Genomic DNA, 14,107 nt, shown 5'->3' on the forward strand with positions numbered 1-14,107 from the left:
ACACACACACACACACACACACACACACACACACACACACACACCACCCTCACTGGTTCCCCTGTCCCACTCCTCCATCAGTCCATCACACACACACACACACACACACACACAGACTCACACACACACACACACAGACTCACACACACACACACACACACACACACACACACACACACACACACACACACACACAGACACAAGAATTGGGATAGGGTGTTGTTAATTCAGATGAGATTTAATTTGATATCTTTTTCTTTTTGAAGATATGTCACATTTCACTTGCTTGCAAATTTATATCCAATTGTGTATTAGACAATGGAAGGTACCTTTCAGTGATTCTGTGATCCTGGTCATGTACAGAAGTGCATTGATATAAAATGAAGAATGCTGCAGCCCTACAATCATCACACCAATCACTACAAAGTCCAATGGTGAAAGGCCTGCAATTAAAAATAAATCAAATAAGCAAACATGTAACAAAGCTCCAGAGAAATGTCAATGAAAACTTCCAGCAGTTGCAACAACCAAATTCTTACACTGATGTCCCAGTGAAGGGAACGTGCCAATTCCCACACAGTGTGCCAACCTGTGACCCAGACCCGCACCAAGCAGACCCTGTAGTAGATTAACAAGTCACTGAACTGCAATGTCAGGCATGTATGAGTAATTCATGGTGCCCACTCTATTTTCCATGTGGGTTTCCATCCCAGGCATTACATGTCACCTGCTGCCAAAATTCTGCACTGGCTGCTCCCTCTGGTTCCAATGGCCAGACCTTAAGGAGTTTATTAAGGTCCATAGTTTCCTTCTCCCAACATCCACAACAGTTGTTTATGGAGAAACGCATAAATTTCAGAGAAAGTTGATGAAATTTTCATTCCATTCTGACCAGTTTCTGTAGCATCTGCTGCTCATAACTGGAGCTCGATGTCAATTCTTCACTGGTGGAAATTCCTCACTGGCTACATTCAGTGTGATTGCAACCTAATTTCCTTCATTTCATGATGTGGTCAGCAGTCCATCAGACAATAAAAAAGCTGTACATGGCATTCATCGATCACTCAGACATGTCAGTCACTGTCACCAGCTCCATCACTCCAGGTGTTTGTGTTGGATAGAGAACAGAGGAAGTAAACAGGACTGCTTCTGACAGCTGCTTTGACTCTGCATATCTATTCACTGATGTACGTAGATTGAAAAATTCAGACAAATTCTGTGAATGGGAGCCACAGTGACAATCAACTTTAACTCTGCCCACCATCTTGGTGAATCCTTTCTGCACTCTTTCTAGTCTAATCACATTCTGACAGGCTGTATCACTGTCTGGTATGGGGGAGGGGGGGCTACTGCAAAGGACTGAAAGAAGCTGCAGAAGGTTGTAAACTTAGTCGGCTCCATCTTGGGCACTAGCCTACAAAGTACCCAGGACATGTTCGGGGAGCGGTGTCTCAGAAAGGCAGCGTCCATTACTAAGGACCTCCAGCACCCAGGGCAATCCCTTTTCTCACTGTTACCATCAGGTAGGAGGTACAGAAGCCTAAAGGTACACACTCAGCGATTCAGGAACAGCTTCTTCCCCTCTGCCATGAACCCACGAACACGACCTCACTTTTTTAACATATAATATTTCTGGTTTTTACACAATTTTTATTCTATTCAAAATATACATATACTGTAATTGATTTAGTTAGTTATTTACTAATATTATTTTCTTCTATATTATATATCGCATTGAACTGCTGTTGCTAAGTTAACAAATTTCACAACACATGCTGGTGCTAATAAACCTATTTCTGTTTATGTAATATTAATATATGATTACATTTATTTATGTCTACAAGATTGGAACAGAACACTCCAGGTGTGGCCTGACTGAAGGTAGTACAGTTGTAACGTGATGTCCCGACCTCGTACTCGATGCCCAACCGATGAAGGCAAGCACACCGCGCACCTTCTTTACGATCCTGTCTGTCTGTGTCACCACTTCCAGGGAACTATGTACTCGTCCTAAGTTAATTACCATCTGCCATTCCTGTGCCCACTGACACAGATGATCTTAGTCTTGTTGTAAACTTAGACAACTTTCTTCACCGTCCACTATCACACCAATTTTGCTGCTATCCATGGATTTACTGATCATGTCACCTACATTTTTGTCCAAATCATTAACATCAATGACAAACAACAGGGGATCGAACACCAATCACTGCAGTACACTATTTGTCAGCCATCATCACCTCTGCCTCTGACACCAAGCTAAATCTGCTTCAGTGATGCTGTCTGGGAGAATTATTTTCTTGGATACTGGTGAAAACTTTGTTGCTCTTTAGGAAACAGAACCAGGTGATCTGTTACATTCTCCCAGGGAACATAAATGGTTCCTTGGTTTCATGCCTAATCCAAAGGCAGAGGTGTACTGGAGTGTTAATTAATGAGAGATTACACAGACCAGTTCTGCATTCCCTGCCATTTACTCAGGTGTAATTGGAGTTTTCAAGATATTAATGGTAGATGGAAGTTGACCCCACATTAACTGTTACTCTCTCACTCCAATTGTTACCAATGGCAAACCCTCCACCTCAGCTGCCCCAAATGCAAAAGGCATAACTGTAAATGTGCTTGTTGAGAACTGTTTTAAACCATCAGATCCAGCTGCACCTGATTCAACATTATCAGTATTCCTCCCCATCACTAAATTATTTCTTCAAAGTTTAACCAGAAGTGCAAGAATAATCCCTGATTTGCTCTTGTCTCTGTAATTTTGCTCCAACAACATGTTAGATGCCCATTGATGGGTGTGACTGAGACTGTCCACCTGTCTCTGTGGTTCTCTCCCATCCCTTTGCCCACTGGATCAATGTTCCTGGTGCCCTGGTGTTGAAATTGCATCTCTCTCTCATTTGATTCTATTCCATCTCAGTTCTAACTTCAGTTAATCTACAAAGCCACCATGCGCCTGTGTCAGACTTTGTGTCTGTGGACTCACTTTCATGAACTTCAGTTCTGAATGTCATCTGTTTAATTTTATTGTTTGGATTTTTTTTCTGCACGTCAGGTGTTTGCCAGTCTTCTTTTTAATGGGTTCTATTGTTTGTAGCCACCTGCAAGCAGACAGATCTCAACGTTGTATATAGGATATATAATGCTATAGACAATGCTGGAGGGACACTGCAGTAAAACCAACATTTGTGCAGAGATTTGATGTTTCTAGTCACAGAGAAGAGCGAGAGAAATCCTGAGAAATACAAGACAAAGAAAAACAACTGTGTACAATGCACTGCAGTTGCTGGAAATTTGAAATAAAAAAGTATTCTAGATTTCCATTTTTATATCTGTGGAGAGTGGAAAACAGAGTTATGGTTAGACACTCTGATCTTGTATCAGAGTGGTCAGTTCTAACATAAACTGTAGTGGCTGGTTATCTGAAATTGATGAATTCACTATTGCAGCTCCTGGGACTCAGTGTGGAATAAGGGGTGCTGCTCCTCAGTGGGCTTTGCTGGAACTGGGGAAGAGGTTAAAGATGGGAAAATCGAAGAAGAAACTAAAGTTATCGGCAACTGGAAGCTTACTGTTACCCTCGGTGTTCTGCAAAGTGGTCATACAACCTGTAATGGCTTCTCCAATGTGCAGGAAACTGCTGTGAGGACACAGAATTGGAAGTACAAGTCACTCACTGCTTTCCCTGGAGGGGTTATATGTGTGCCAGGAATGGAGAAAGGGAAGAGATGATAAAGCAGGTGTTGCATCTTCTTTAGTTCTGGGAGACAGAGGTGTCCCATGTGGAAAACTGCATTGGAAAGAGAGGTTCTTTCAAAATACACTTTTGCAATCATCCAAGAGAAACTGCCACCGAGCCTGAAAGAAAGAGCCACGTGTACTGTACGCTCACTGGTCACTGGTACTGTACGCTCACTGGTCACTGGTCACTGGTCACTGGTACTGGTACGCTCGCTGGTCTGAGAGACAACAGCTCAAACCCCCGACACTAGATGGGGAGTAGACCTCCTTCACAACTCTGCCCTCTATGTGAATGAGCCCCCAAAGGCACAGCCACCATCAGGATGCTAGGGCATCTTTCCACCTCTAAACAGACTTGCTGACACACTGAGATGAGACAACACAATGCAGCAAACATGAGTGAATGAAGTCGGCTCCCGTCATGGTCACTTCTCCCAAATATCTTCTGCACTTTGGTCAGAGGTGACTCCAGGACTGTTTCAGGTATTCCGTGTCACTGCAAAGCACCTCACAACAGGGAAAAAATGGTCAATTGCATCCCACAGGTCACAGGGACAGAGGGGAAGTTGGGGGAGGGTCAGTGGTGAATTGATTACCCACATTTTCCCTTGTTTTTGTTAAAGTTCATTCATATTTACTGGGTGGCGTCTGAAGGTTCATGCAAGACCAAATTAATCGGTGACAGATACCTCTGAGGGTTTTCCACCTCCACTGGTCCGGCAACATGGCTGAATGAAGAGATGGTGCAGAAATCACCTATCCTGCAGTTGATACAGCAAACATCATAACATCCTTGAGGGACAACCTTGAAATTAAAATTAAATTCAAATCATGAAACATCTCACGGGCAGTGAATGACAAATGATGCAACAACCATAATGTTACATAATTTCCTGCCAAGAAGGGAATGGTCCAACCCCGGCTAATCTCACCGATCTGTGACTCTACTCTGAGAATCATTAATCACAATGCATCATTATACCCGTCAAGAATGGATTATTCAGATTCATTTATTTATCAGTGAATATCACAACATACAATGAAAACCTGACAATGTGCTTAGGGCAGGGCAGCCTGAAAGTGTCACCACACACTCTGGTGCTACTTTCCACCTGATGTTCGGGGCTGCTACACAAATGCACATGTGGGCAGTTTGTTCTAATTGATCGATGAAGTGCATTATCTGCCGATTGATCCATCTCAAGAACAGGAAGAATGAGAAGAGCATACAAACTCAAAGAACCAATTCTAAAAGGGTTGCACCAACAAATCATTTGTTGAAAGGGTTAAGAAAGCAGTTGAACAAAGTTAGGATCTTTGACCATGAATAGAGGTATAAAGCGCAAGAAAATCAGAGTGAAACTTTTTAAAACCAGTTGTGAGTGGGAATGAAGGTGATTGGGAGAAGAACAGGATCTAGAATTCATTGTCAGGAATAGTGAAGAGATATTCAACTGTAATTACATATGAGGGCTGGATAATTATCTGAAAGAAAGAATTTACAGAGCTGTGGGGAGAGGACAGAACAATAGGATTCAGTTGTTTGCTCAGTGATAGAACCAATCCATTCTTAAAGGGCTGAATGGCTTTCTTCTCTGCGATAACTGTTCTGGGATTCAGTGAACCCAATTAATTCAGCTTTTGCCTCTCTCTGCTGCCGCACTGATTTGCATCGGCTGCATTTAACAGCCCACCAATATGGTCTAAATGCCAACAGCAAAATGTCATTCACAAAAGAAGCTCACCTTGCAACATTAAGGTGTGGTTTGTCTGGATGAAGCTGAGAGGATTGGTTGTGATGCAGGTGTACACTCCACAGTCTTCAGATGAAGCACTTGTGATAACAAATGTTCTGTTTTCATCTGTTAGTCGGTGATGCTGGGAGACTTCCCCTCCATTCTTTTGCCATTGATACACATTCGAATCTCCAAAGACATCACAGGTGAGCTCGACCGTGAAACCCCCAGTGGTTCAATATTGGTAAATATGGAATCTTCTGACAGCTCATCTAAAGGAGAGATTATGAGACTATGATATTCCTATCTTGATGTAGAATGCAATCTTACCATGTGACTTTTCACCAGATGTGTACAAAGGAATGAAAGCACAATTGGCTCTACACACCAAATCTATGCACAACAATGGAAATAAAAGCCATTTAACCCTGCAACACTGCTCTGTCTTTGCACAGGATCACAGCTAACCTGATGGTAGATATTCCCATCTCCCACAATAACAGTTCACCTCTCTGCTTATCCAGGATTTATCTACCTCTGCCTCAAAAATATTCAAAGATTCCAAACAATCTTCTTCAGAGCTGTGGAAGCAAAAAAACTCAAAATAGTTTCTTCTCTGTTTTAGATGTTCGTTTGCAAGTACATAGTTGTGCCAGTCAGAGCAGGAATAGGATGATGGTACAGGTGAATGAGTGGCTCAGGGAGTGATGTTTGAACCTTTTCTGCACTATTGTTCCTTTTACCAAAATGCATTATCTTATATTTCTCAACACTGTATTCCATTTGCCACTTTTTTTGCCCATTTTTCCAATTGTCAAAGTCCTGCTGCAATCACATTGCTTCTTCAGCACTACCTACCCCTCCACCTATCTTCGTATCATCTGCAGACTTTGTCACAAGGCCGTCAATTCCTCTATCTAAAGCACTGACAAACAATGTGAAAAGTAGCAGTCCCAATACCGACCCCCCCCCCAGGAAAACCACTCAACACCGGCTGCCAACCAGAAAAGGCCCCTTTTTCCCCACTCGCTGCCTGCTGCCTGCCAGCCATTCGGCTATCCATTGCTGAGTCTTTCTGTAACACCATAGGATTTTATCGTGTTAAATAGCCTCATTTGTGGTTGCTTATCAAATGCCTTCTTAAAATCCAAGCAAGTGACATCCACTGCTTCTCCTTTGTCCACATTGCATGTTACTTCCTCGAAGAACTACAAAAAAATTGTCAGGGAAGATTTCCCTTCACAGGAACCATGCTGACTTTGACTTATTTTATCATTAGTCTCCAAAAGCCTTGAAACCTCATCCTTAATAATAGACTCCAACACGTCCCCAACCAGTGGGGTATTGCTAACTGGGGTATTACAATATCCTTTCTCTTGCTTTCTTCCTCCCTTCTCAAGGGGAACTGGCCCCAGCTGACTGGAAAGGGACACCAGCACGAAGGACAGCAGAGCAGCAATGGCTGGAGTTTCTGTGAAAAATGAGGGAAGTGCAAGACAGATACATTCCAACTAAGAATGGAGGAAGGGCACTACTTTGGCTGACAAGTGAAGTCAGAGCCAAAGTAAAAGCAAAAGAGAGGGCATACAAGGAAGCCAAAGCTAGTGGGAAGATAGAGGATTGGGAAGCTCTTAAAAACTTGAAGAAGGAAACTAAGAAGGTCATTAGGAAGGAAAAGATGAATTATGAAAGCAAGCTGGGGACTAATATCAAAGAAGATACTAAAAGCTTTTTAAAATATATAATAGGGTAAAGGGGAGTTGAGGGGAGATATAGGACTATTAAAAAATAACCCTGGAGGTATTGTAAGGAGAGACGCTGAGATGGCAGAGGAACTGAATGCATATCTTGCATCGGTCTTCACAGTGGAAGACATCTGCAGTGTACCGGACATTCAAGAGTATTAGGGAAGTGAAGTTTGTGCAGTGAAAATTACAACTGAGAAGGTGCTCAGGAAGCTTAATGGTCTGAGGGTGGATAAATCTCCTGCACCTGATGGAATCGATAGATTCTGGCATTGTACCGGATGACTGGAAAGTTGCAAATGTTACTCCGCTATTTAAGAAGGGCGGGAGGCAGCAGAAAGGAAACTATAGACCTGTTAGCCTGACATCAGTGGCTGGGAAGTTGTTGGAATCGATTGTTAGGGATGAGATTACAGAGTATCTGGAGGCACATGACAAGACAGACAAAAGCCAGCATGGTTTTCTGAAAGAAAAATCCTGCCTGACAAACCTACTGCAATTTTTTGAGGAAATTACAAGCAAGATAGACAAAGGAGATGAAGTGGATGTGGTGTACTTGCATTTTCAGAAGGCCTTTGACAAGGTGCGCACATGAGGCTGCTGAGCGAGATAGTATCCCATGGAATTACAGGGAAGTTACTAGCATGGGTGGAGCATTGGCTGATTGGCCGAAAATGGAGAGTGGGAATAAAGGGATCTTATTCTGACTGGCTGCGGTTACCAGTGGAGTTCCACAGGGGGTCGGTGTTGGGACCGCTGCTTTTTACCATGTATGTCAATGATTTGGACAATGGGATAATGGATTTCTGGTTAAATTTGCCAGTGGTACAAAGATAGGTTGAAGAGCCGGTAGTATTGAGGAAACAGAGCCTGCAGAGAAACTTAGATAGTTTAGGGGAATGGGCAAAGAAGTGGCAAATGAAATACAATGTTGGAAAGTGTATGATCATCAATTTTGGTGGACAAAATAAACAGGCAAACTATCATTTAGGTGGGGAGAGAATTCAAAATGCAGAGATACAAAGGGACTTGGGAGCTCTTATGCAGGATACCCTAAAGGTTAACCTTCAGGTTGAGTCAGTGGTGAAGAAAATGAATGCAATATTGGCATTGATTGCTAGAGGTATAGAATGTAAGAGCAGGGATTTGATGTTGAGGCTCTATAAGGCAGTCATGATATGACACTTGGGAGTATTGTGTGCAGTTTCGGGCTCCTTATTTTTGAAAGGATAGACTGATGTTGGAGAAGGTTCAGAGAAGATTCACGAGAATGATTCCAGGAATGAATGGGTTACTGTATGAGAAACATCTGGCAGCTCTTGAGCTGAATTCCCTGGACTTCAGGAGAATGAAGGGGGATCTCATAGAAACATTCCAAATGTTAAAAGACCTGAACAGATTAGATATGGCGAAGTTATTTTCCATGGTAGGGGAGTCTAGGACAAAGGGCAGGACTTCAGGTTTGAAGGATGTCCATTTAGATCAGAGATGCAGAGAAATTACTTTAGTCAGAGAGTTGTAAATCTGTAGAATTTTGTGCTACGAGCAACTGTGGAGGCCAAGTCAATGGGTATATTTAAGGCAGAGATAGATAGGTTCCTTATTAGTCAAGGCATCGAAGGGTATGGGGAGAAGACGGGGAGTGGGAATGACTGGACAAATTGTATCAGCACATGATTGAATGGCAGAGCAGACTCAAGGGGCCAAATGGCCTACATCTGCTCTATACCTTATGTTCTTAGAGAGTAGAGTGACATTTGCAATCTTCTGATCCTCTGGGACATGCCAGAATCAAGTGATTCTTGAAAGATCATGACCAATGCACCCATTACCTCTTCAGCAACCTCTCTCAGGGCTCTGGGATGTACTCCATATGGCCCAAAGACCTAAAGACCTTTCACTTTGTCACGCACTTTTTCCTTTGTAATAGCAAACACACTCATGGACCTCTGGCACACTGCTAGTGTCTTCCACAGTGAAGGCAGAAACAAAGTACCGATTAATTTCATCTGCCTGTCATGGTCCGGTCCGAAGTTTGCATTCCGGTTCACGGAGGGCTCCAGGTCCTCCGGCCGTCTCTTGTTCCGGTCGGACTTAACCATGAACACCTGATGCTCATCTTGGGGTTGGGAATATGTGGTCCTGGGATTGAGTGTGGTCCCGGGGTTATCTTGTCAAGATTCTCTGGGAGCAAACGGTCAGTGGAAGGCTAGACGGCCACTTGCCATCTTTAGGCTGCGTTGGAGAACCATGGTTTCTTGGAGCCTTGCTGTCAGTAGTCAGAGCTGTCATTGCAGTATGGATTCGGCCGTTTCCCGGGCCAGCTGGGTGGCCGTCAGCCACTCCACGCTAGGTAGGGATCCAGTTGTTTCCGTAGCCAGCCGAGGTTGCTGGCCGTAACGGCGACTCGGAACAACCCAGATGCAGAGGTGGAACTGTCTGTTGTTCTTCGGTATTTGTCTCTTCCTGTCCTCACCCCCTGGGGTAAGTCAGGCCGTTCTGCTGTTGCCCTGCAGGATGATCTATCTTGTCTTGTCCTCGCCCCCTGGGGTAAGTCAGGCCGTTCTGCTGTTGCCCTGCGGGATGGTCTGTTTTGTCTTGTCCTTGCCCCCTGGGGTAAGTCAGGCCGTTCTGCTGTTGCCCTGCAGGATGATCTATCTTGTCTTGTCCTCGCCTTCGTGGGGTAAGTCAGGCCGTTCTGCTGTTGCCCTGCAGGATGATCTATCTTGTCTTGTCCTCGCCTTCGTGGGGTAAGTCAGGCCGTTCTGCTGTTGCCCTGCGGGATGGTCTGTCTTGTCTTGTCCTTGCCCCCTGGGGTAAGTCAGGCCGTTCTGCTGTTGCCCTGCGGGATGGTCTGTTTTGTCTTGTCCTTGCCCCCTGGGGTAAGTCAGGCCGTTCTGCTGTTGCCCTGCAGGATGATCTATCTTGTCTTGTCCTCGCCCCCTGGGGTAAGTCAGGCCGTTCTGCTGTTGCCCTGCAGGATGATCTATCTTGTCTTGTCCTCGCCCCCTGGGGTAAGTCGGGCCGATCTGCCGTTACCCGATGGATGGCCCTGCCCCACCTTGGTGTGGAGTGAAAGTTGAGTCCGGGCTTGTCAAAGGATAAGTCCCGGCTCTAGGTTGATGTACAGTTCCTAGTCTGCCTCCAAGTTATGCAAGCCTCAAACCCAAACTCCAAGAACACAAGCCTCAAGCTTCAAACTCCAAGAACCCAAGCTTCAAGCCCCAAGCTCCAAGAACCCATGCCTCGAGACCCCAAGCCTTGAGATCCCTAGCCTAGTCTGCGACCTGTCCTGTCCTTTAGTTTTGTCCTGTCCTGTTCCTAGTACTTCTGTGTCTGTGTCCTGCATTTGGGTCCATTCCCAACACCCCCCTTATGACACTGCCATCTCTTTGTCTCCCATTTCTACTTCACAGGCATCACTTTCCAGTGGACCAATATCAACTCTCACCTCCCTTTTACTCTTTCTAGAACTGAAAAAGCTTTTGGTATTCTGCTTTATATTATTCGCTAGTCTGCTCTCATATTTCATCTTTTCCCTTTATATAGCTTTTCAGTTGCCTTTTGTTGGATTTTAAAAGCTTCTCAATCATCCATCTTCCCACTCACTCCGCTTTGATTCAAGAGTCTGATTGTTGAGGGGTTAAACCTGTTTCTGAATGCAGTGGTGTGCATCCTAAGGCTCCCATTCCTTCATCCTGATGGCAGCAATGAGAAGAGAGCATAACCTGGGTGGCGGAGGTCCCTGATGATGGAGGCTGCTTTCCAGCAACAACTCTCCATGTAGATGTACTCAATGGTGGAGAGGGTTTTACCCGTGATGGACTGGGCCATATCCACTACTTCTTGTAGGATTTTCTGTTGAAGGGCATTGGTGGTTTCATACCGGGCTATGATGCAGCCAGTCAATATACTCTCCACCACACATCTACAGAAGTCTGTCAGATTTTCAGATGTCATGCCGAATCTCCACAAATTTCTAAGGAAGTAGAGGCACTGCTGTGCTTTCTTCATTTTGCTCTTAACTGCTGCACCCAGCACAATTCCTCTGTAATGATACCAAGGAATTTAACGTTGCCGACCCTCTCCGACTCTGATCCTCTGATGGGAATGGATCATGGACCTTTGGTTTCCTCCTGAAGTCAGTAATCAGGTCCTTGGTCTTGCTGACACTGAGGAAGAGGTTATTGCTGTGGCACCACTCAGACAAATATTCATTCTCCCTTCTAGATGTTGATTCATCACACCTTTCATCCCAGAACTCTTGCTGCTTTCCCAGTCGGACTGAGCAGCCTCACACATGGAAATGCTTTACTGACTTTTACCATGAGGAACAGACATTGAAATCAATGAAACAGGCACTGCCACAGAAACCATTAGACTCGGCACTTCAGGAGGAAGGAGAATGTGTACATTTAATAGGCTGTGGAATTACCCCTCCCTCACACTCCATTAGTGCATTTTAACCCACCAGGGACCCATCTACACAGGGAAGATTGATACCCTGACATCTCAGCCTTTTCAATAAGATTCTGGTCTTATTATTTCAGAGAACATCCAACAGGCTTTTTGCCTGTTTATCAGCCAGGCTCGAAATATTTCTCATTGATCACCTTCTACAGAGGGTGAATGTTTATGTCAGAAGCAGGGTTTAAACAACAAGATTAATGTTGTCAGCATTGTATGGATTTCAAAATCATAAACAGAGACAGAGATACGTATCTTAATTCTTTTTATATCTTCCATCTCCCTCCCTGGTCAGTTTCCCAAAATTCTAGTCCTTATCTCAGTGCCTGGAATTACCAAACAGAATCGAAAAGTTTATTACAATACATTGTTGACTTCACACTGCAGAGAATGGCTTTATCCCACATAAACATGCCAATAAAAAATTGGTGGGGTAGAATTTGGCAGTTCCAGGAGCTTTCTACATCTTTTAAAATTAAAATTAAACTTGTCTTCCCTGTTTTTAAAATTCTTAATGGTTTGTGACCAGAGTACATCACAGAATCACTTTCCTTTCATTTCATTTTCATTTTTCAATCTTTTTTATTGATTTTCAAATAAAGAATATACAAATTGGGAGAGGAGTTTAACAAGCAGATAATATAAAAAGCATATAAACAGCAATAATAAAAACAGAAAGTATATAATGTCAAAATCAAATAGGTAAAATATTACGCTGTTATATATACAATGGTAAAAAAAAACTACAACTCCTCATAGCAATCGTAAAAAAAAGATTGGAAATTTTATTGATAAAGAAAAAAAACCCACTAACTAACCTGAAACAAAAAAAAGAGAAAGAAAAAAAAGGAAACAAAAAGAAAGATTGGGCAGTCCAATTGAGGATAAAATTAGAAAAAAAAGAGAGAGAAAAAAAACACATCCTTCCAGTCATCTCCGAACCTTCATGGATAAGGATTTTCCCCAAAGTGAATAAATAAAAACAAATAAATAAAAATAAATTAAATCATGTGAAAATATTGAATAAAGAGTCGCCAGACTTGTTCAAAATTAAAGAATGTATCAAATGTCTGGCTTCTAATTTTCTCCAAGCTTAGACATGGCATAATGGAGGAGAGCCAATAGTGGGTGGGTTAGATTCTTTCCAGTGTAGCAAAATAGCTCTCCTAGCCAGTAAAGTTGAAAAAGCTATCACATGTTGGGCAGAAGCAGACACTTTGCTTGCTTCCTCTGGAATAATCCCAAAAATTGCTGTAAGTGGATTAGGTTGAACATCCACATCTATAACTTTAGATAATATTCCAAACACATCCCTCCAAAAATTATTTAAACTTACACATGACCAAAACATTTGAGTTAGAGTAGCCACTTCTGCATTACATCTGTCACAAATAGGGCTTATCTTAGGAAAAATATGCGCCAATTTATTTTTGGGCATATGGGCCCTGTGTACTATCTTAAACTGAATTAAGATGTGGTGTGCGCAGATAGATGAATTATTAACTAAGTAATAAATTTTACTCCGTTGATTATCTGAGAGTGAATGTTGAAGTTCTACTTCCCAGGTACGTTGAACCCTATCATTAGGCGACATGTGAGCATTCATTAACTGTTTATAAATGATAGCTATTAATCGTTTTTGAAAGGTTTAAACTGAAAAATAACATAAGCCAAATTCAAAGAGCAGGCCAAGGGGTAATTCAGTAAAAAATCACGTAAAAATTTCCTAACCTGTAAATACCTGAAAAAATGTGTATCAGAGATATCATATTTATCCATTAACTGTGAAAAAGACATTAAACAGCCTTGTAAAAACAAATCTAAAGAAGTTTTTATTCCCTTAATTTTTCATGTTAAAAAAGCCTTATCCAAAGTTGATGGTTTAAAAAAGAAATTAGAATAAATATCACTAGAAAGTAAAAAAATCATTAAATTCAAAAAATCTGCGAAATTGAAACCAAATTTTTAAAGTATGCTTAACAGTAGGGTTAAGAGCTTGTCCACCTATTCTGGAGAATGAAAACGGAAGAGGAGCTCTTAACAAAGAAGCTAACGAAAACCCCATTACCGAATTTTCCTCCAGCTGTAACCATGAAGGGCGATCTTGGTCGTCTATATCATAAATCCAAAAAATAATATAGCGAATATTAATTGCCCAATAATAAAATCTAAAGTTTGGTAAAGCCAATCCTCCATCTTTTTTTGATTTTTGCAATAAAATTTTATTCACTCTAGAGCTTTTATTATTCTAAAGCCAAATTAAATAATAGAGGACTAAGGGGACAACCCTGACTACTTTCCTTTCATTATCCTGCTCAGGCTCTCAAGTTTCCTGCCACCGGTCTCTTAAATTAAAAAAAAAATCTCCCTCAGAAGAAAATAAGCAGGTCAGTTTCATTGAACTACACCCCTAAA

Source organism: Hypanus sabinus, chromosome 14 (assembly GCF_030144855.1).
Source record: "Hypanus sabinus isolate sHypSab1 chromosome 14, sHypSab1.hap1, whole genome shotgun sequence".
NCBI lineage: Eukaryota > Metazoa > Chordata > Chondrichthyes > Myliobatiformes > Dasyatidae > Hypanus > Hypanus sabinus.